General features: G+C 39.5%; 1 protein-coding gene across 2 annotated transcripts in view; it reads left to right on the top strand.

Annotated features, from left to right (window-relative positions):
* LOC126412735 (carbonic anhydrase-related protein 10-like) overlaps window positions 1-24,045 on the top strand; it is a 962,152-nt gene that overhangs the window by 406,766 nt on the left and 531,341 nt on the right. The window lies entirely within an intron of this gene.

A 24,045-nucleotide genomic window follows, 5' to 3' on the forward strand; every position in this document is an offset into this window, starting at 1 on the left:
GAAATTCATGACCCGAATTTGGATTGTATCACCACTGTATGCACCATTAGCTGGCTGATATACCCGACTGATATTAAGCTGGATCGAATGCCTCATTTTGCTACGGTTTTTCTTGTTTATGGAAACACTCCATCTTTTTCAAGTTGACCACATTTGAAAATAAATGAAATAAACTTGGAAAAAAGTTTCCACATCATATGGCTAGTTATAAACTAGACCGCCTGCATACCGTAGAGCCTATAAAAATTTCAAACCATCAATATACACATATTAAGTCTCTTAACATCCAGATCTAGGAACAAATACTCAGACTCAATTCGTAGTCATATGGATAAAAATCTCTACATTTTTCTGAGAATGAAGAACTGAAAGAGTTTCAGCAAAGGTCATGCTGGGACAAATTGTTTGCTAAAAGATCTTGAGTCATTCTTTCTGCCAGCGAAATGGGATAGCTACGTCTTACATGAAGTTGTTGACTAAATGACAGCGACGAGAGCTTGTGTCCTGAGCTCAGCCGGACTCAGACAGTGATATCGTGTGACTGACTCAGCAGGCTGTACTGAAAGAAGAAAAATGTTTTAACCTATTATGCTTAAAATTTATGGCCGCTCCATCTCTCACTTCACGGATTCCTTCCCAGTCATAGCTGTCATCAGGAGACGCTATGCGCTACTGCATTTATTTGGTTCAATTATGTCATGTAGCAGTAAAAAAGTTACAGAATTCCCGTATGTTAAGAGAATTTATGTCTATGGCTATGGTAAACTAACATTGACAGTGAAGCTGGTTGCGTTAGATGACGGGTAGCTCATTTCTCTGTATTATTTGATCTGCGCTTCCATGCTACATTAAGAGTCTTACTGATGTTCTGGTTAAAGTTATTCTTGCCTATTATGATCTCAGAGGTAGAATATCAGGAGGCAGATGCATGGAGCGGGACGTCCGGTCCATTAGCCAGATAATTCCGAAGGCCGACAACAGAGGTAATCAGTAAGTCTTAACAACACATAAAAAAAGAGCGTCAAGAAATCAGTGACACATTAACGCATGAATGTTGCTCCGAAAATTTACGTTTTCAAACTATATGTAAACATTTTTAATCGTTTTTAATATTTATTTATCTGTGTTTACCGGGAGAAACGCACTTAATTGACATTCTTCAGCCAGCGCAAAATTCTTGCCTCAAAAACTATAAAAAAATTGTCTTCATCGGAAATTGGTAAACGGAACAGTTACTGAGATGGTATGTGTATTAAAATTTAGTGCTCTAACCAATTACTTAACATATGAGGCTATGGAGTTTAGGAAAATGACAAATCACAGTAATTAGTCCCATCAATACTTGTAGCCCTATTTCAAAAACATTGCGAAACATTTTACTTAAACAATGAACTAGTAATTGCAACTGGTTAAATACAAGATTCTAACGTGTTTTAACCCTTCGCCTGATTATTTAATGTTACCTTTAAATTATTTTCTTCATATATTTGTGCAGTGTAATGGATGTCTTTGATGACATTATACGCCTTTAATGCTCGGAACACCTCACTTTCGCTAGAGATAAACACATAATTAAAAACTGTCTGAGGTCCAGTCACCACTCCAAGTAGTTTGGTGGATTCTGATGAAAATTTTTACCTTTTTATTTCTGTTATAGACTTAACGCACAACTGCACCTCACATTTTTTGCAGTATTCGGAATGTGGTAGAATTGTGTTTCTAGAATTAAATTGTTACCACTGACATATTTTGTCAGTGCTACTGAAGTAGTTGAAGATAAATTAACAGCGATTTAGTAATATAAATTAAACATGAATCAGAACGAATAGTCTAATTCGTACTGTAAAAATCACAGGAGGGACGACCGATTCATTGAAACAATCTCAAAGAAATTTCATTCACCCACGAAACAGATGGCGTCATATAGGACCGAGTGTTGAGTACTGCCCGTTGCTCGTCAGTTCCCTGTTGTTCGGGTCTCAGTCGCAGTTCTTAAAATACTACTGTATAAAGAAGGTAGGCTGTGTGGAGAAGACAACGATTGCTTCTACCGTCATATCAAGGGTAAGACCAGTGTTTTTAGTGAAAATAGTGTCAATAGATGTCTTCTCCACACAGCCTATCTTCTTTGTACAGTAGAACTGTGACTGACGCCTGAACGACAGGGAACTGACATGCATCGAGACTAGAAAATAGTGCACTGATAATGGCTAGGCAAAAAAAAAAAAAAAAATAGATTGCTGCGCTCTATAATTTATATGTCAGCTATCTATCGTGTAGTGTACTTCTCTGCTGAATGTCCGTTACTAATGCTTTCATTTACTTAATATATTACGCATTTATTATTTTGGGGCAGCCACCAAACCACTAAAAGCCCAAACTAAATAAACAAATGCTATTTTGTCGAAAACTGATACACTGTGGCCGTAAACGAAATGTATATTGATTCTTTCATAGAAAAAGACAGCAACCAGGCAGTATTAATAAAAAATTTATTTAAGTAAATATCACCGTAACCTGTTTCGTTTCGACAGGTTTATCTTTAGACGTCTGCTTACAAGAATCACATTTGTTTGAAGTTTACACAAGTTTTGCTCTTTATTCCATTTTCTTGCGAAATATTCTAGGGATGGTGGTGCCCTACGCTTAAAAATGATGTTGACCTATTTAAAAGTAACTGTACTTCACAACGATCTAACGCAAACTGCCTACTGGCTTCTGTCTCTGGTTCTTCGGCCGACGTTCATCTAATGATTTTTCTGACGTTTCGCCAGCACGAGTGGCTGGCATTGTCAAAGCTTCACCCTCCATTGCCGGTGGTGAACTGGAGCCGAGCTCGCGGGCGCAGACTATATGTACCTGTCGCGCCAACGTCCGAGGGCTTCTCCGCGGTCATTTCCGGTGCGGTTCTCCTCTTGCTACCTGCGACGGTCGTTCGCTGCAGTACGGGAAGCCAGGATCCGTTTACCTTAAGGCTTTCCTCTTTCTTGTTCAAACTATTCGCGTGTTTTTGTATTTCCACAGCTTCTCTGAACAAGCGCGTGTGATAGTGCTTCTCTACAGCCACAATTTCCGTGTCGGCGAATTTTATTACGTGGTCGGTCTCATTCAGTGCGTGCTCTGCCGCGGCCGATTTCTCCACCTGCCCCAACCTGCAATGTCGTTTATGCTCTTTGATCCTGGTGTTAATGGATCGTCCAGTCATTCCGACATAAACTTTTCCGCATGTGCATGGTATACGGTATATTCCCGACATTGCAAGTGGATCTCTTTTCTCCTTCGCCGATCTAAGACACTCTTTGATCTTCCTTGTCGATTTGAAAACCGTCTTTACGCCATGTTTGCGCAATATACGGCCGATTCTGCCCGCCACTCTGGGAATGTAGGGCAGAAAGGCCGTACCCGACAATACTTTTACTGGTTCCTTACTTCGCCGTGTGTTTGGCTCTGTTACACTTCTAATATAATTTGTGGAGTACCCATTGCTCCTCAGGACAGTTTCCAGGTGTTGCATTTCTCGTTTGAGGTGTTGCGGCTCACATATTCGTCTTCTCGTTACGAGCGTACTAATCATGCCTCTTTTCTGGCTCGGGTGGTGGTTTGACAGTTTGTGCAGGTATCGGTCCGTGTGTGTCGGTTTTCGATACACACTGTGTCCCAGGTTTTCGCCGTCCCTTGTGACCAACACATCTAGAAATGGCAGTTTCTTGTCCTTTTCTACTTCCATGGTAAATGTTGTGTTGGCATGGAGGCTGTTCAGGTGTCTTAGGAAGTCACCGAGCGGTTCTTCACCATGGCTCCACACCACTAAAGTATCATCGACGTACCTGTACCACACCTTAGGTTTGCAAGTCACCGAGTCCAGTGCCTGTGCTTCGAATTGTTCCATGAAGAAGTTGGCCACCACTGGACTGAGAGGACTACCATGGCGACGCCTTCCAGCTGTTCGTAGAAATCGCCATTCCACGTGTAATAGCTCGTGGTGAGACATGCATGGAAGAGCTTTCTGATGTCTTGCGGGAAAATGGAACCGATGTGCTCCAGAGCGTCACTCAGTGGCACTTTCGTAAATAACGAAACAACATGAAAGCTGACCAGGATGTCGTTTGGTGCAAGTTTCAGTTTCTTAAGCTTCTGAGTGAAATATCCTGAGTCCTTAATGTATGTGTCGGTCTTCCCCACGTGTGGCTGGAGCAGAGAGGCCAAGTGTTTTGCCATTTTATATGACGGTGATCCAGGAGCGCTAACGATCGGTCTCAGTGGAACGTTGTTCTTATGGATCTTGGGTAATCCTTGATCAAGGCGTCTTCTCTGCCGGCGGACATACAGAGAAACCTGCGCAACACAGAAGCCCTACCACCTCGGCTGAATGGATTACCCAGAGAAGCCCTCGGACGTTGGCGCGCCAGGTACATATAGTCTACGCCCGCGAGCTCGGTTCCAGTTCACCACCGGCAATGGAGGGTGAAGCTTTGACAATGCTAGCCACTCGTGTTGGCGAAAGGTCAGAAAAATCATTAGATGAACGTCGGCCGAAGAACCCGAGACAGAAGCCAGTAGGCAGTTTGTCAACAAGTGGCCACGGAAGCCTCAACAATTTTGTGATCTATCGCAACGTAAACAAATATTTAAGACTGGTGGTAGTCCTAGTACATATGTCGAAAGTTCCGCGTGGTTTTGCTATGATGTTGTAGGCTTGTATTCATGAAACACTGTGGAGCACTTATACGATTTGTATATACCCACACTTCGCAAAGCATCACACTCAAACACTCTAAAAAGTTTTTGCCACATGGTAAATGTACAAAATATGCGATGTCACAAATAAAAGAGTGCCATAAAAATTCTGTCTCAGAAGCATTATAATATATAATTGGTCTGACAGTACAAAACTTATAAAGAATTAACATTACCTTTGTGCATTTAGCGAGCATTATTACGAAATCGACAGATGTAGCAATCGGTTTGTTAGGGAATATTACTTAATTATATTATGGAAACACTTTGGTACACAGAGGAACGACACAAGTAGTGAGAAATAAATTAAATATAATGACAATAGAAATTATGTCTACATATGATGAGAAATCAAAAGTATAAATTAACTTAACAATTGTATTTATGTGTGACTGAGGAGGCTGCTATATTTTAGCGTAGTGTTCTCATTTGATTACTGACTGCATGTTGTTGTCGAAGAGAGTAATGCTGATTAATGTTTTAAACTGGAATGTAGGTGAGTGAAATTTTATAGAAAAGCTGGATTTTATAGTTCAATCTGTTCTTTGAGGAGATGAAGTGGTGATTTGCTTTTATATAAATGTAATTGTAAAACCTTCACTTACGAATAGCTAGCAGCTGAAGCGTAAGGTTTGTGTGGAAATTTATACTTAAGGAATAATAAATTCTTATACAAAAGCTCGAGTATATAGAACTCAGTTTCAAAAATGGGCTCTACTTCTATATAAGACAATTCGGGAGAAGTCTTACATACAATATGTTTGAACAACCCACCAAAATCTGCATTTCTAATGGTTACATCTCTCAACAGACATGGGGTAAAAAGCACTGGAGATGCTGAGGAAGGTAGCCTTATGAATGAAGTTGCAGAGGCAGAAATATATTTACATAAAAGCAATGAAAAGACAGAGTTAGCCAATGCAGCCTTTCTGCCAAATTTTATTCATCTACTTTCCGATTTAAAACATATGTAAACACTGCTTAGTTTGACAGCAACGGAGAATCAGTAGTCCAATAAAAACACTACACTAAAATATAGCACTTAAAAGAAAAATTGTGTCGACAAGAAAAAAAACATTGATTCTGATGGTAACCGGTTTCGGTCAGTTTTTGACCATCCTCTGATCCACATATCGTGATGGTAGACTGTAGCGGTGAATGGAGCAAGTGTTGTAACTCCACGAAAGTCAACTCTTAGAGTGACAACATCCACTCCAATCACTGCCACCTCCAACCAGCATGGCATGAGGGTCTGAGGATGGTAAAAAACTGACATGCCGGTTATCATCAAAATAAATGTTTTTGCGGTTAAGACTTTGTGTCCATTTCTGAAATACTTTTTGCCCAATCACTGTTTTCCAAGAAAAGCGTTCTCAAAAATTATCAAAATATAGCAACCTGCTCAGTCACACATTAGTATAACTGTTAAATTCATTTTTTATTATTTCAACTACCCATCATATGTTAATACTCGTATAATTTCTGCTGTCGTTGTATTCATTTATTTCTCACTACTTATGTTCCGTGTGTGTACCACAATATTTCAGTAATATCATTGAAGTAACATTTGTTAACAGACTAATTGCAACATCAGTTGACTTTGTAATTAATGTTCAATGAATGTTAAATGCACAAAGGTTACGTTCATTCTTTGCAAATATTCTACTGTCAAATCAGTGTATAAATTGTAGTATCTCTGAGGTAACACTGACCGACTGGAAAACTTCAACTTTATGAATTTAACCGATCTAAACCTTACTGCAAATTCTGTAACTCTATTGCTGCACCATAGCAGACCAATGATTCACTGAATGTTAAATGCACAAAGGTTACATTCATTCTTTATAAATATTCTATTGTCAAATCAATGTATATATTGTAATATCACTGAGGTAACACTGACCAACTGGAAAACTTCATGAATTTGACCGAGCTAAACCTTGCAGCAAATTCCGTAACTCTGTTGCTGCACCACAGCAGAAAAATGATTCATAGCAAACAGCTTACATACAAATACCTCAATCACGACACTGTGGTAGTGCACAACAGTTCACAATGAGGTAAACCAGAAATTTGAGTTCCACAGCTTGCAGTTCGTGGTAAGATTAGTGTTCAGTATCTTACAAGGTGAGTAGAGAGTAAAATGAACATCAGAAGGTGATAATTAAAGCCACTATAAAATACACAAATGATATTCAGGGTGAATTCTTGGAATAATAGCAAGCGGTGAAGGTGGCCCAGGCAAACAGCTCGCTTCCATCTGGGGCCACCAAGCTGCAGAGTGTACCAGGTCACACCTCGTCCTAAAAGAACAAGTACATTTGACGTACAACAAGTGATACAACTCTACCAAGACTCCATCCCGTCATTTAGATCACAAGTCATGCCGAGCACGAAAGTATGCAGGCTGCCCATACCCGTGTGAGAATGAGGTCTGCCACTTGCACCTAACGGAGTCGGTCGTCAGCGGTACCACGACTGCGCCTGCATCCCTTGCTGACTCTGCGCGCAACTGCACAGATAAACATTGACCGATGCTGACCTCAAGTCACAGCCATGGGCCAGAACTTCAATGTTTCGCTTCACTGGCTGACACCGTGTGAGCGCCTCAACATAGCACCAGAATATCCCGCCCCAAATTCCACGGCAGTGCCACCAGAGTGGACACTGTCAAACCGAGATAAAATCAGACCGAGCTGTCGCACTAACGCATACGTATATTTTCCCAGCAACGCACATTCAGTGTTTTAAGCAAGTTTTATAATTAATGTGTATGTAAAAGGAAAAGGCTTCAAATTTTTGACATTATCCACTTACTTGAGGGCCATCTCAATTAGGATCTGAGGAAGTAATTTTTCAATAGCAACTGTTTTGTATGCATTGTAATGTGTTCACCAGGTTCTGACTTCTCCAGCTGTAAGCTGGAGCCTAGAAATGAATGGCGTCACAAAGATCCTCCAGGTACGAAAGTCTAGCGGTATGGAGCGGATGTGACTCCTGTTTTTGTCAGTATCAGGGACCAAACACTTGCACAGTAAAAGCTAGACCAGTAGAGCAGAAAAGTGGACAAGTCAGCAACATATTGAGCATCCTGATACCGTAGAAACTGAAATCAACCAGAAATAATGAAGGGACGCTTTAAGAGAGGAGCTCTTTTGACATGTGTATGTGACCGTTTCTGTGGAGAAGACGCCTTTACGTGTCAGATGCAGAAGCCGTTGTTACGAAAATAGAAAGGGCCTGAGTTTGCCAATCAGATGAATGGTCATGTCGATAGTAAGCTTTGCAAAGGCTAGCACAGATATTGTCCGAGTGTGTGAGACAAGACACGTGAAATAGAGCCCAAACGTCCCTCAGTACGTTACAGTCGTTAGCCAGTCATATCAGACTCCTGCCTGATACGTGTTACAAACCGGACACAATAGGAAGGACCAGGCCCCTTTACTTTTTTCTTTTATCACTTGTTTATTACATCAGAGAAATACACCTTTTAAGACAAAATTTAACTACAAGAAATATTGCTCCCAGTAAAGGTTAACTTAGGCAGTGACAAAACTTAGTTCTCGTAAGGGTTTCTTCTGGCAACAAATTTTAAGGACGCAATGTAAGGTTTATATCAATTCAGCTCACACAATTAGCTAGTGATTGAATCACGACACAGACACTTTAACAATTTTTGCAACAAATAGCGTGAATTTGCACTCACAGTAACCAACTAATCAACAACCTTGCTATTGAATAAGTAGTAGGCCATTTGGAACGAATTAGCAACACCCAGCAACTAGGGCAGTTAATACCAGCAGTCTTTAAATGTCTTGCTCCCCATTAAATAAACAAACTTACAGTAATTAAATGAAAAACAAATCAAACATACTACGCTCCACCCAAACTCTTCAGTGGAAGCCAAGCCAAACTGAAGATTCCATTAACTGACTATCACTGAAGTCACACTAAAACTCATCTCTGTGTTCCCAGACACACATGGGGCAAACTTATACAAGACAAGATTTTGAAGGCAGCACATCAGTAAAACCGGTAGGAGGGCTATCTCGTACCACTGAAAATTAAGGTACTAGACCGGGGCACAAGGTGGTATACAATGAGGTTGCCTTAGTGCTATACTGCGCACCAAAATATTAATTCAAATGGCCAATTCAAAATTAAGTACACATAAACGAGCATTAATAAACGAGGAGTGACACCAGGTCGCTCGAAGGGATGACAACACTTAATTGAAAAGGCGAATGCTGAAGGCGGCAGTAACATCAAACACCTTCTCCGAGTTTTAGTCAGGAGTCACTTCCCGCTATGCAAGTACCAAGTACCAAGCACAAGGAAGGAACCCCAAAGCGAAAATTTAAATAAAACCCCCAAAAGATTATAAAGGGCAGGGAACCCTAACTATTTAAATTTAAAAGAATTAGCTCTCTCCAAAGGTAGTGTAAACGCGAAGGCCACACTTACGAGGCCACCAAAATTGGTTACGAAAGTCTCATACATTTGTTCCTTTTCTTTAAAAGAAACACAAGGCTGCTTAACTTCTGCTGGACGTCCGGTATGGGTCGTGTAAGATACACCAGGCAGCAACCCAAGCTAGGCGGTCTCAAGGCACGGCGAGCAAAATCGGGAGACCAGAGAGGCAGGCCTTCTGCACGACAGGGGATGGGATTTCCTGTCACATCTGAACTGCATTCAGTTAATGCTGGAAACAGATCTGTAATCGTTGATTAACGACTTGTGCTCTCTCAGTTGCCTGTGCGTCAGTTATGTCTGTCTGACAGTATTAATAAATTTAACATTCAATGGGCCCACAGTGTCGAAGATATCTCTTAGAGACCCTATGTAACAGAATACATATTGCTGCTATAGTAGTTTAATGTTTTTATTGTGGTGGATCCATTTCGGATAGATCGTTGCCTCCAGTCCATCTGTGAAATTTACTTAATATTGTTTTATGTTATTATTGAATTTACGGATATACGATTTGCGTACTTACATCAATATCTTGTCTATGGTTGCTGTCACTCTGTATCGTATTACGACGTGTTGATTTTGGACTTCGACGTTATTAGCTGCTTTCTGGTTTTCTGCTGCTGCTAATAGTCCTTTCCCGTAATTTTAATAATCTGGCCTTTTATCATCAGATTTGACAGTCTGACAGTTGTGACTGATGACCAAAGAGGCTATATCGCTACATTACCTGTAATGTGTTGATGTTTGACAGTTCTGACTGCTGACTAAAGATGCTATATCGCTACATTTTCTGTAGTGTGTTGATGTTATCATTTTGGGCTGCGTGTATGATCTTTGTGAGCGATGAGTCTGTATATAGTTGTTTGTGTCCATCCGCTTTATTAGGAATTCTACAAAATTTTCAATGCATTCCTGGGATCGATACAAACATCTATCCACAGACTCATCGATTACGATCATACATAAGTCCAAAATGATAACATGAACACACAATAGCAACCGATCTTAAGTGAACATTTCATAAAATTACAAGGCTTGTAATGAAACATCCCAGCAAATTAAACTGTGACCTTGAATAGGACTAGAGCATTGAATCAGCTTTCACAGACCAAGCGTTTTAAGATACCACGAGTTGTATCACTGTAAAAATGCCGATTCACAGTTTAACTATTATCAACACATTCTTAAAATTTTGTACGTTAAGGAGAAGAAGAATTTATAAAAAGAGCTGTACCAGTCAACATTTTAGTGTCCAAAAGGACATAACATTTTGTAAACTAAATAATTTGATTTTAATTTCTTCATCTGCAACACTACATTTTTGCAAGTTTGATACCTTTTAGAGAAGCACAACCTTAAAAGTTGCCACGTTTCGCTTACAGCAACCGTCCGGGTTTAATTCCACTAGTTAACCAAGAGTGCCACTTGAAAGAAAGAAGATTTCAACGAATGTCCGATATGGTGGTATTTTCCATTTGTTAATAGGTTGAAGAAAGTTTCAGAATATCTGGTCTTACTAACTTGATGCTGCCGCCGCTGAAGCAGCTGGTCTATTGTATAACTAATCACCAATAGAGGGCAGCCGACGGCGCGGCGATAATACAAGGGGCATCTGCGAATCATCGTCTACGCGACCACAAATTGATATCATAAATTTATACTGTATAAAAGCTGAGCTCTTGTTTGCACTCAGGGTCAACATGATAGTGCCACACGTAGACTTTTGTATTAGCTCACGCAATACTAAGGAGGGTGGAGGAGGAGGAAAGGCTGCTTTGTGCCCACCTTCTCAAAATGTTATCTAGTGGGGTACCGCATATTTCAAAATTTTAAAAAAATTGTTTTCGTTCTTAATTATTTCTTTCACCAGATTCCATAATTGTTTAATATTCTTCAGTAGAATTGAACCCAAAAATGTAAGTCTTAGTAGCAGAGGGCACTTTTCACAACAAATGTCATACTGATATTTTCAGATTCAGGACCATTCTTACACAAGAAAATACCTTTAGAATGTATGTTGTGAGAAAAAGTCAAGGACAGATTACGAAATTTGTTTTTTTTTTTTAACTTTTTCTGGCAGTGATAAAGTACAGACTTTTGGTTGTGGAAAATACGTTGTTTAGCTAAGATTGTTCCAAAGGGTATTTTTAGGTTTGAACCCTACTTACACATCATTACCACTTTAAAAAGTGTGTTGTTAATAAAATTTAACAAAAAGCAATGAAACTTATTTTTTTCTTAATTTTTTGTGCTGGGTATAGAGTATCACTCTCCCCCTCCCTCCCTTGGTAGTACAGGTTATGGATAACACTTTGGTATTGCTGGGGTTAATGATAATCACTGAATCAAATTCAGATTCACATAGACAGGGAATATAATGGTACATCACGTGTAAATTGTAATACAAAGCATATTAATATTTGTGACAAATGTGTGTGCTTCTCACTTCTAGCGGGAGCCACTGTAGTGTTTATGCTGTCAGCTGAGAATGACTGAACAGGTTCAGGTGGAAACGATTATTTCAAAATTGAGTTTTGCTAAATATTAACGCAAAAGTTGAGTTACTTCTTCCTTGGGTTTTCTGTAACTTCTGAGAGTTTGAAGAGAAATGGTTCAAATGGCTCTGAGCACTATGGGACTTAACTGCTGTGGTCCCCTAGAACTTGGAACTACTTAAACCTAACTAACCTAAGGAAAGCACACACATCCATGCCCGAGGCAGGATTCGAACCTGCGAGCGTAGCGGTCACGTGGCTCGAGACTGGAGCGTCTAGAACCGCTCTGCCAGTTTGAAGATTTCAAGTAATCGTGGTGTTACGGTTTCCCCTGACTTCCTTCTACGTAATCAGATTATGGTAATTATTTCAAGGCTTGGCAGCTACTTAAAGTTAGCGAACATTAGGTGGATTACGTTACTGTCCCTCATGTGTTGTGTCTCCCGGAAACGATAACGTGATATCAGTGCTCTCGGGTATGGTGTTCAATCTGGTGACATTAACACGTAATCCAGGAAGAGGTGTGTCACAAACTTTAAGGTGAGTTACGACCTTCTGCTGTAAATTAATTTTTTTGTTACAGGCACTATTCAGGCACGCCTCATGACCCACAGTCCAGTTTCCTCCACCTTCCAAACTGAACCTGTAACAGCAGGCTGTGGGTCGTGCCTGAGGAGTTTAGATGTTAAGTACAATTACAGTCGAAAATCAAGATTCTGTGTTCGAGTCCTGAAGGAGCACACAAATATTCTGGAAGTTTTAAAACAACGCACAATTCAGTGCAGAGTGAAAGGTTCGTTCTCAAATTGATTGTAATATACTCCATTGATGTTAAGCAGCTGATATGTGCGGAGTAGCCGCGCGGTCTCAGACACCTTGTCATGGTCAGTCCGGCTCTTCCCCCCCCCCCCCCCCATCCCCCCTCCCCACCCGGAGGTTCGAGTCCTCACTCGGGAATGGACGTGTGTGTTGCCCATGGCGTAAGTTAATTTAAGTTAGATTAAGTAGTTTGTAGGTTTAGGGACCGATGACCTCAGCAGTTTGGTCCCATAAGACCTTAGCACAAATTTCCAAATTTTTAAGCAGCTGACACACCTAACCCTTTTATTTATTAAAATCACAACAATGTTTGCATTCAAGTGCCCTTATCTTATAATTAATAAATGAAATGGCAACGTCAACCGAAGTGCTAATGACCTGCCCTTAAAAAGATTCCGTCATCATAACATTGGCCCTCAGTGTGCGATACAACAAGATGTCTCTCGCTACGTATGTGGCAACCAGCGTGGGGCTGAGAAATTTATCATTACAAAATATACTACTTTCGTTTTCCTCACATGTTCCATATTATCAACGATATCCGTACTACGGGTGTATGGAACGAACAATATATCTAGTCTAATATCTGATTTTAAAATGTACGTAATATTTAAATTATCAGTCCTTTTTCTGGATCAACATCGGTTTGTATAATTAAATGCGTTGCTTTTCTAGCCTTACAGTGTTTTCTCAGTTGTACGTATGGTACGACGGCCTCCCTGTGGACTGCCATCACATTGTGTGTGCATGCCAAGCGTAGCTGAAATGAGGACAAAGTTTTCAGTATTTTAAACCAACTGTTCTTTAGCAGTTATCCCTGTTGCAATAACTATGCACGTGGCTTCGTTCTCTCCAAACAGCGCTAAATAGTATAATGTTTCATCTTTAACTCCTAGCAGACGGCAATCGAAGGACTCTGAGGACCTGAAAGATATTAGTTCTGCACGTCATCCGTTTACACCAGAAATCTGAGCTCTTAGGCATTTTAAGCGTCTTTGTATTTATATGCCAGACTTTCTGTAGAATCTTCGCCATTGAGCTTAAATAGAATAATAGTTATTTATTAAGAGCAGTTAAATTTATCATCCAAAATCATAACTATTCGCCTTATAAAGCAAGAAAGTGTGAAAACTGTAAAAATCATTGTCATTTTTGAGGGTACTGCTTCGCTACAGTCGCAGGTTCGAATCCTGCCTCGTGCATGGATGTGTGTGAGGTCCTTAGGTTAGTTAGGTTTAAGTAGTTCTCAGTTCTAGGGGACTGATGACCTCAGAAGTTAAGTCCCATAGTGCTCAGAGCCATTTGAACCATTTTTGAGTCTTTCGCATGCAGCACATGTAATGAGGGCACCTGGCATATGTTGCTTGGCGTTTTCCCGTAGGAACAGGGTGTCGTGCAGTTGTCATGACCACAGTAAAGTGAAATATGTCTTTTAGCAGTGATTTCTATTTACTGACATAGATGTATGGTATATGATCTGGCACTGAAACTGGCATCGCGAAACTGGCAAGCAACTGAAATTTTAATCATCCTACAGGGAGCCCTTCGTAAATACTTCGTGGCCAGCAGTGTTAGGTATCTTTATAATAGGTACTTTAAATCGTGGTAGAGAATACGCCTACTTCTCTTGTTGCAGATGTCTACATACTCTTCACAACGCATTTCATAAGATATTTTAGGGGATTTGAATAAATTCGTCTATCGTTACTACCACACGCGAGACACGATAATTGGGTGTGGAGGCACTACCTGTCATCCTGGGATGGAGCAGCGGTATTACACTGGACTCGCATTTGATACAAGTTAGCTTCAGATACCTTCTCGAACATCGTACTTAACTTTGTCCGTCGTTTCCTTCAATCTCTCGAGGTGAATACCGTGTTGACCCTCAAAACGACACACATCATTTCCTCGTTATTCCCCAGCCCGAGTATGTGCGTCGTCTTGTGGGGCGGCGAGTTAATTTGTAAAAAAACTCTAATTGCTGTATAAATGCTTGCATGTTGAATCAGTTTCAGGCTTTTGGAATGTTGTTAATGCTGTCTTTCGCCGTTCTCAACACTGGCTCTCTATTTACTTTTTAGCACCCAGAAAGTGATTTAACAAACGTGAAGCCTGTAATTAGAGTTCCTAGTGCCCACTTCATCTGAGAATACCATTATAGCTGCAGCTTATAGCTCTGAGGAATTAGGAGATTGTCCGGGATTTCTAATCAAAAACGATTTTCCAAAATAGTTGAGTATATTCTGAAATTCACTGATAAAAAACACAAGTATCCCTACAACCTAACTAACAGAGCAGTTCAGAGTCTAATGCACTGATGCAACTATAAATGTCCGAATTCAATGTTAAAAAGAATGCTACCCATAATTTGATGAAAATATTTCATCAAACGCCACGCTAAATAATTGGTAGAATGTCTGTCCCGCAACGGCACGTGAAAATACGACAATACGCAAACTGAAGCTAGATAATGAAAATCATCACAGAATTAACCCTTCACTTGAAATGATTTCATGGTTCCGCGTATCTCTAGTAACTTAATACGGCACCCGAGGCTGTTTGTAGCAGTGATACCGATGCGACGCGACCCCCAACACAGATGGCGTGTTATTCAGCATCTGGAGAGAACTGGGGCCTTGCTTCCTCGCGCAGCATTCTTATATATAAAGCCGCGGTGCGGACGGCTAAGGGAACGCCTGATCAAATCGGCTCTCCCGACTAGCTGCTGGGCTAGTAACGCACCACTTCAAGTTACATAATAATTTATAGCTTCTTTTGCTGAAGGCCGATGAAGCTTTTAATTTAAATGTGCATTCAGCACGCAGGTAAGTATTGATAATAAATTTTTGACGTGGCTAAGTTAAATATTTTGGGCGAGAGAATTAATTTAATTACACTGCACGCAGTAGATGAGCTCTGAACTGGCCTTTTGAGATCCGCTATCGCTATAATTTTATAGGTATTCAAAAGAAACTTTTCACATCTTCATAGTCATAGCGGACCTCCAACCTATTTAAATCTAAACATCCTAGCCTTATTTACTAGCCTACTTGATCTATCTTGCTTCCTTCAGTTTTGAGACAAAAACCACAAAATCATGAATTTCCACTAAAATCTTAATTTGTGAAATCCAAAGTACTGTTTTTATTAAATCATTCTGAAAGATGAATCTAAATATAAATTTTGAAGTCTCTAGCTCTTTTCTGCTGCGCCAATGATTTTTTTAGAAAAACGTCCAAATTTCGAAAATGGCTGAAATTATCGAACTGATATTTAACACACATTAATTTAGTATTATTCCTGACATGCTAGAAAAGTTTTAGGTCATTTGCTTGATTTTTAAGGTATTGCGCAACATTTATGACGTCAGAGCTAGTTACAGCAGACTGGCTGGCACACAATGGAAACTGATGTGAATTTACTACAGCGTGAGTAGGCTGCTTCCCTACATCACCCTCTACTTAATTTTTTTTGTTTATGAATGTTAGTGAATGAAAAAAAATTTAATTACCCATAAGGAAAGCAAGAGTACAGCTTAACTTCCTATGAAAAATCTAAATTGAAATATAAACCTGTAGAAACATTAAAGAAAACTGATTACCTACATTAATTATTTAAATTGTAGGCATGTTCACTGCCTTTTAAACAATGTCATTACTCAAAATTTTAAGCAAAGTCAATGAAATATTTTGGCATACATATTGCCTTAGACAAACAAACACATATGAATTGAAAAATTATGAAAATCTTAGATCCCTTAAATACATTTTTACATACACAAATTCAAAGAAAATAACATGATACATAAACAGATGATTATCTCTTAGCAGTCTATTCTAAACCTGAAAGAAAATTTCACAAATAATTTTTACACATGTGGTTGTAGCCGCTTTGGCTGGCGTCCTACACTTCCATTCACAAGGGTAGAGTAGGGGAAGTTGCTATGGTGTGCGTCCTTCACGTTCTCTCTAAATTACATGGGGGAAAGGGCAGGGGTCACTGTGAGTTGTGTCCAAGTCACTCCACGCTTTCACGCAGCTACCAGGCTGCCATTATCTGGTTTGTCCTGTAGAACATACAAAAAGAGTGCCTCAGACTCTGTTCACTTAATATCTATGGGTGGGTCACAATGCAATGGGGATATATACATTTTATCCTTCAATATTTTGCTGGAACAAAGTTAACAGAGCTTTTTCAGTATTACTCTCGCGGTTACTTAACTGTCATAAAATCGTTAAACAAATGGCTCAAAACGCCTTTAGTCATGTATTAGAGAAAATTTATGCTCCTAAGGCATACAATCATAAATCATATTTAATCTGAATTTATTATTTCTGGGCTGGAACACTGAACCAATGCTCGGTACATTCCTGATACATTTGTATTTTAAGCACTTAACTGAATCATCTTTGATTACCTTATTCTTAGAGATAGTATGAGTATGATTAGTGGTTGTTTTCTCAGCTTCTTTGTACATGTGAGTAACTTTTGGTAATAGTACAACTCTGAGTGTTCAAAACACACTACGTTTAGTTGACTACTAAATCCACTTATTGGTCCTCTGCTGTTGTCAGTTCCACATCTGCAATTAGGTACTTACTTACTTTGAAGTGTATTTATGCTGAGCTAAAATAATGTTTCACGTCTGTCAGTATGTTATTTATTTATTTTGCTAGTGTATGTACTTATTTAACACTCACTCTATTAATATTTAAAGCATAGGATAGCACATTTATTTCATATTCATAGTGTACTGCAGCTGATTAGTTTGCTCACGTGGCAATCCATTTCCACTCGATCGGACGCTGAAACCACAGGTAGTCTCTCTCAGACCTACCACTAAAGTGCATCAAGTAATTATGGTCGAGCGTAATGCTAAATTCCTTAAACTTATAGGACACCATGAGCTGCTCTGTCTCATCTAACATAAGGGTACCTATGGTCGCATTCACGCCTCCAACTCATAACCTCAATACGTGTAGGTGTATCCTGTCACACACTACACTAAAATAATGGCCAGCTCCAACCTTATAGATACTTCAGGGACGTGTCCTTCACGTCTCAACCATAAACACTGCTCAATTCTATTACACTGCCTTTCCTTGCTACACCAGGTGAGTTTAATCTTACAACTTATCTGCATATTTCTCCTAACACTAAGCAATCTCTTTTACTATTTCTTAGTTTGCTCTAATGCATACACTAGGTTTCACTACCACTTCAGATCCTATTTGTACATGAATTCATATATCTTTTTAAATTACTGTTGGTGGACCATTTTCAATAAAACAACACTTTGTAGTTACGATATTGCCTGGGTTCTATACATAATTGTTACTCAAATACATTTTATATCTTAATTACGTCATACTTCTCTATTGTTTGTCACTATTGGGTTTGTCACATTAGGTATTTTTCTTCACTAATCGGTAGATAGAATGGTTACATAACTCATGGCTTGATAGCCATGACAGAAAATTTTCATGTCTGGAAAGAAGAGGTCGAAATTTTTGTGGATAGGAAAGATGAAGAATGAGTGAGACCTGAAAGGGAAAGAAGATCTCACACAGCTGGGACTGCACAGCTGCCACACTGTGTAGAGGTTACAGAACAATCTCCTCCCTACAGCATTCATTGGTTTAATGCTGTATTGATAACCATACCGGAAAATTTAATGTATGAAAGAAGAGGTCGAAATTTTTGAGGACAGGAAAGAGGAAGAATGAGTGAGACCTGAAAGGGAAAGAAGATCTCACACAGCTGGGACTGCACAGCTGCCACACTGTGTAGAGGTTACAGAACAACCTCCTCCCTACAGCATTCATTCATAACCTTTGACCACACCACGTTGATCTGAAAATACTTTATGATGCCTTTTTAGAACTTGTCTCAGTTCTTCCTTCTGATTGGCTGAAATCTTATCGATTTCCTGCAATTTAGCTTCTATTTTGTCTAAAATAATTGCGTCTTCTTCTTCTTCTGTGTTCAGCTTACTGTTACTAAGATTAACACCTTCGTCCCAATACCTCCTATTTTTCAGAACTCGTATAGGCAGCTCCCAAGTTTCATGATCAGTTACTACATGTTTATCACTAAAAGGGACTGTAATTACTCCGGTTATTGGCAAGACCATTTTTAACTGGCTTCTTTCAAAGTCAACAACACTCTGATATTTTGACAAGAAATCTATGCCAATTAAAACCTCAATACTGAGATTGTTTACAATTAAACATGGATGATGAATTAAATTACCATTAATGTTAAAGGGCAACAAAGCTTCTTGATTTATCGTTTTTGACACCTTGCCAGTAGCACCAATTATTCTTAGTCCTGATACCCTCATTACTGTAAGCTTGTCTTTACCAGGTAATGCATCAAAGAAGGACTGAGATATTGCACTCACCTCACTTCCACTGTCTAAGAGACAACGTACATTGATCCCCAACATTTTCACTATTATTATAGAGTGGCTTATTCTAGGTTGTACAGGTGGTTCCTCAAATTCATCTAGTAGTTCCTTTTGGATTTGTCTCCAACTAAAGTGATCGACATCTGTCTTCATTACATTTAGGTCACAGTGTGTAGGGGTTTCCTGAATTACATTTTCAGCTGCCTTTCCCAGTCGGTCTATTAATTTTAAATCGAAACACTGCACGACTTCATTACATTTAGTTTGCTGAACATGACCCGAATTACTGTAGTCTGGGCGATTCTGCGCCTCCAGACCGGGCATAACATTAGTTACAGCTAAACCACTTTCACCATTATCGTCGGTTTCCTTCTCAAGTGACAACTGGTCACAGCTACTGGGTTCATCGACCCTCAACAGCCTACCCTCTACATTCTCACTTACCTCCTGTCCTAAATCTATTAGTACATTATCAACATCCTGCACAGGCACTTTAGATAAGAGCACATAATCTTCATCGTAAATATAAGCACGAACTTCTTCTGCTTCTTCACCTGTCAATTCAGTATTTTGTAGCTCGTCCCTATCGTTACACTGCTGCGCCTTCTCTTTCTCTTCCCACTTAGAAAGCGTCTCTAACACGGTATCTATCAAATACTGTGAGTGATCTAATATTTCTGTTGTATCCTTAGATGCTACCGACACTTCATTCACCTGTTCAGTTTGAGTATTCTGATTTATCTTACCAATTCCCGTAACTACTGGCTTAGGAAAAGTAACCGCCTGGTGAGCGCCAGTGTCCTCATAGACGGGAACTAGTTTTCCTGCCTCGGCCTACTACTGTTTCCTTTATTTTCATTATAGTTGACTGGCACAGCATTACTTTCCGTACTGTTGTTTACATGCATATTTCTGTTTGGAACAAAATTATTATCCCTTGGACGACATTGTTGGTTCTGATAATTATTTCCCCAATTCCTACCTGTCTTAGGATGGCGAACACCTACTGTTCTGATGTTTACATTGCCATTTTGCTCGTTCCTAAAATTACTACTATTGTTATTAGCATTTCGGTTATTACGTGCTTGCTCCTCATTGGCAGCAACACGTTCTACACGTTCCAAATACTCAATGAAACGATCCAGATTGTCTCTAGGGGCAGATATAATTCTAGTTTGCCAATACCATGGCAGTTTGGCTTCAAGACCTAGTATTATCATTTCAGGTTTCAGCTTTTCGTCCAAATGTGACAAACGTGAAATCCATGACCTAGCAAACTCTTTAATGGACTCCTTGCCTGCATTGAAGCGTTTTCCACTCCAAAATTCTCTCAACACTTCATTTTGCTTATTGCTAGACCAATACGCATTAATGAAAGCTGTTCTAAGCTCCGCTAATGTTTTACACTTCAACATAACATCAGCTGACCAACGCATGGCGTCACCTGCTAAATGGCTTCTAACAAATGAGATTTTCTCTCGCTCAGACCAAGTTGGTGGAATCACATCTTCAAAATCGTTCCAGAAATCTAGTGGATGGATATTTTTATCTGGATCGAACCGCAAGAACTGCCGACACCCGATAAAAGCGGCGTTTGCAGCTACAACTTGTTGTATACTACCATTACCAGAAGTTACTGAAGCTACTTTACTCTCAATGTTAGCAATGTTAGTACTGATATTTTCTACTTTCATTTCAACATTTTCTACTCTTTGTACAATATGCGTAGTATCAGTTTTGATTGCATCTACATCTGCTTGACATATGTGTACTTTTATATTAACATCTTTAAACCTATCTGAGCACAGTTCAGACTCCGCCTCGATCTTTTCTGTTAACTTGTGCTCCAGCTTCGCATCTTCCATTTGGAAGTCTTTGCGAACCTCAGCAACTTCGGATTTTACTGTTTTATACATTTCAGAAAACTGTTGAGCAGCCTTTTTCTTAATAGTCTTATGGTTGTAATCAATTTTATAATTCAAACTGTCTAGATCCTCTTTCAACTTATTGCAACCAGCCTTGAAGGTATTGTCCATTACCTCCAATCGTTTATTAAAATTAGTTTGACTGGCCACAATCCTGTTATTTACCTCAATTATATTAGATTTTAATTCAGCATTATTGGATTCTAATTTATTGTCCATTGCCTCAAACCGTTTATTAAAATTTGTTTGACTGCCAGCTATTGCTTGTAATATAACATTTAAATCAACAGCCCCAGCATCTTTGGGTTGCTCACTAGCTGGCTTTTTATCACACTCAGGTGACGAAAAACTAGCTCCAATACCAGAATCATCAAAACTAAATGAAACTTCAGATTGATCAGTTATATCTAACTTCTCCTTCTTAAACTTTACCACCTCCGTTGACTGATTCACTTTTAACTCATCAGATAAACTGTCATCCAATAAATTAACAATTTCTGCTTTCTGCTTAACTACAGGGGTCTCTATTATTGAATCATTGCCCCTTTTTAAACTACTGTCAGGAGACAATACTTCATATTTCACTTTAACATTACTAATTTCATGCATATTTACACTTGAACCGTTGTCTGGATTTACAGTTCCCTCAACAGACATAGGTTCTGATTTAAGTTTAACCTCAGTTTCTTTTGGCGGTTCCATCACCGACAGTCTTTTAGTACAGGTTTGTAAAATTTTTAACAGCTTTTCACTTAACTTAGTTCCTTCTGCACGACGTATGGCGTTGCCGGCGCGGCGTACCAGGACTCCTGATGCGACGTGGCACGTTGAACTGCAGACGGCTCTCCGACGGCTGTTGTGTGTTTGCGTGGCCCGCAATTGCAGGCTCTGCGCCGGCTGCTCCAGCGGACGACTGCGGTGCGGCGAGACTGGCTTCTCGCGATGCCGGCAGCACCGCTAGACTCAGTGCCAGCTCCGTCAATCCAGATGCGTTGTTAATTCAATTGCGTCGTCCACATTCACACGTAACACATTCACTGTTCTATACTCAGTTCCGTGTCGCCTTTCACTCGCGAATCCGAATAGTTAAAAAACACTTTCACTTAGTCGATTTCCCGGCCGATGCACCATATGTGGGGTGGCGAGTTAATTTGTAAAAAAAATCTAATTGCTGTGTAAATGCTTGCATGTTGAATCAGTTTCAGGCTTTTGGAATGTTGTTAATGCTGTCTTTCGCCGTTCTCAACACTGGCTCTCTATTTACTTTTTAGCACCCAGAAAGTGATTTAACAAACGTGAAGCCTGTAATTAGAGTTCCTAGTGCCCACTTCATCTGAGAATACCATTATAGCTGCAGCTTATAGCTCTGAGGAATTAGGAGATTGTCCGGGATTTCTAATCAAAAACGATTTTCCAAAATAGTTGAGTATATTCTGAAATTCACTGATAAAAAACACAAGTATCCCTACAACCTAACTAACAGAGCAGTTCAGAGTCTAATGCACTGATGCAACTATAAATGTCCGAATTCAATGTTAAAAAGAATGCTACCCATAATTTGATGAAAATATTTCATCAAACGCCACGCTAAATAATTGGTAGAATGTCTGTCCCGCAACGGCACGTGAAAATACGACAATACGCAAACTGAAGCTAGATAATGAAAATCATCACAGAATTAACCCTTCACTTGAAATGATTTCATGGTTCCGCGTATCTCTAGTAACTTAATACGGCACCTGAGGCTGTTTGTAGCAGTGATACCGATGCGACGCGACTCGCGACTCCCGACACAGATGGCGTGTTATTCAGCGTCTGGAGAGAACTGGGGCCTTGCTTCCTCGCGCAGCGTTCTTATATATAAAGCCGCGGTGCGGACGGCTAAGGGAACGCCTGATCAAATCGGCTCTCCCGACTAGCCGCTGGGCTAGTAACGCACCACTTCAAGTTACATAATAATTTATAGCTTCTTTTGCTGATGGGCGATGAAGCTCTTAATTTAAATGCGCATTCAGCACGCAGGTAAGTACTGATAATAAATTTTTGACGTGGCTAAGTTAAATATTTTGGGCGAGAGAATTAATTTAATTACACTGCACGCAGTAGATGAGCTCTGAACTGGCCCTTTTGAGATCCGCTATCGCTATAATTTTATAGGTATTAAAAAAAAACTTTTCACATCTTCATAGTCATAGCGGACCTCCAACCTATTTAAATCTAAACATCCTAGCCTTATTTACTAGCCTACTTGATCTATCTTGCTTCCTTCAGTTTTGAGACAAAAACCACAAAATCATGAATTTCCACTAAAATCTTAATTTGTGAAATCCAAAGTACTGTTTTTATTAAATCATTCTGAAAGATGAATCTAAATATAAATTTTGAAGTCTCTAGCTCTTTTCTGTTGCGCCAATGATTTTTTTAGAAAAACGTCCAAATTTCGAAAATGGCTGAAGTTATCGAACTGATATTTAACACACATTAATTTAGTATTATTCCTGACATGCTAGAAAAGTTTTAGGTCATTTGCTTGATTTTTAAGGTATTGCGCAACATTTATGATGTCAGAGCTAGTTACAGCAGACTGGCTGGCACACAATGGAAACTGATGTGAATTTACTACAGCGTGAGTAGGCTGCTTCCCTACAGTCTCCTATTATCTTAACATCGTGGGAATGGTAATCTCTATTGTTCCTTCCTTCCTGATGTCACAGTATAGAAAGGTTGCTGAATAACAGACCGCGACAGCTGACAGGGGATTCAGCAAAGCTTCAGAACACTGCTGAAAAAGGAACGTGCATACAAAACTAGAACTTTAAGAACATTACTTTGACATTAGTAATTATAATACATAAAGGTTGAAAGGAAAACAAAGTTCTCTGAACGAAAATCTCCGTCTCTCTTGAATTCGATATCGGCGAGTTGTTAACCTAATGTTTCGCTATTCCTTCCGTCCATTTTCATGCTTCACAGTACGTATATACGACCCCTAAGCGTTTCTTAACCATATTCTCATGAAATATGTAAACTGGAGGAAATTTTCATTTAGATATCATGAATTTTTCCATTGTCTCCACTAATCCCCTTGCACGTATTGAACTATTACCGAGTGGTAATACAGTCTACTGTGCTCTACATAAGCTGATATGCCACAGACAGCAATCATCAAAGATAAAATCAAAAA

Source organism: Schistocerca serialis, chromosome 7, assembly GCF_023864345.2.
Source record: "Schistocerca serialis cubense isolate TAMUIC-IGC-003099 chromosome 7, iqSchSeri2.2, whole genome shotgun sequence".
Lineage (NCBI taxonomy): Eukaryota > Metazoa > Arthropoda > Insecta > Orthoptera > Acrididae > Schistocerca > Schistocerca serialis.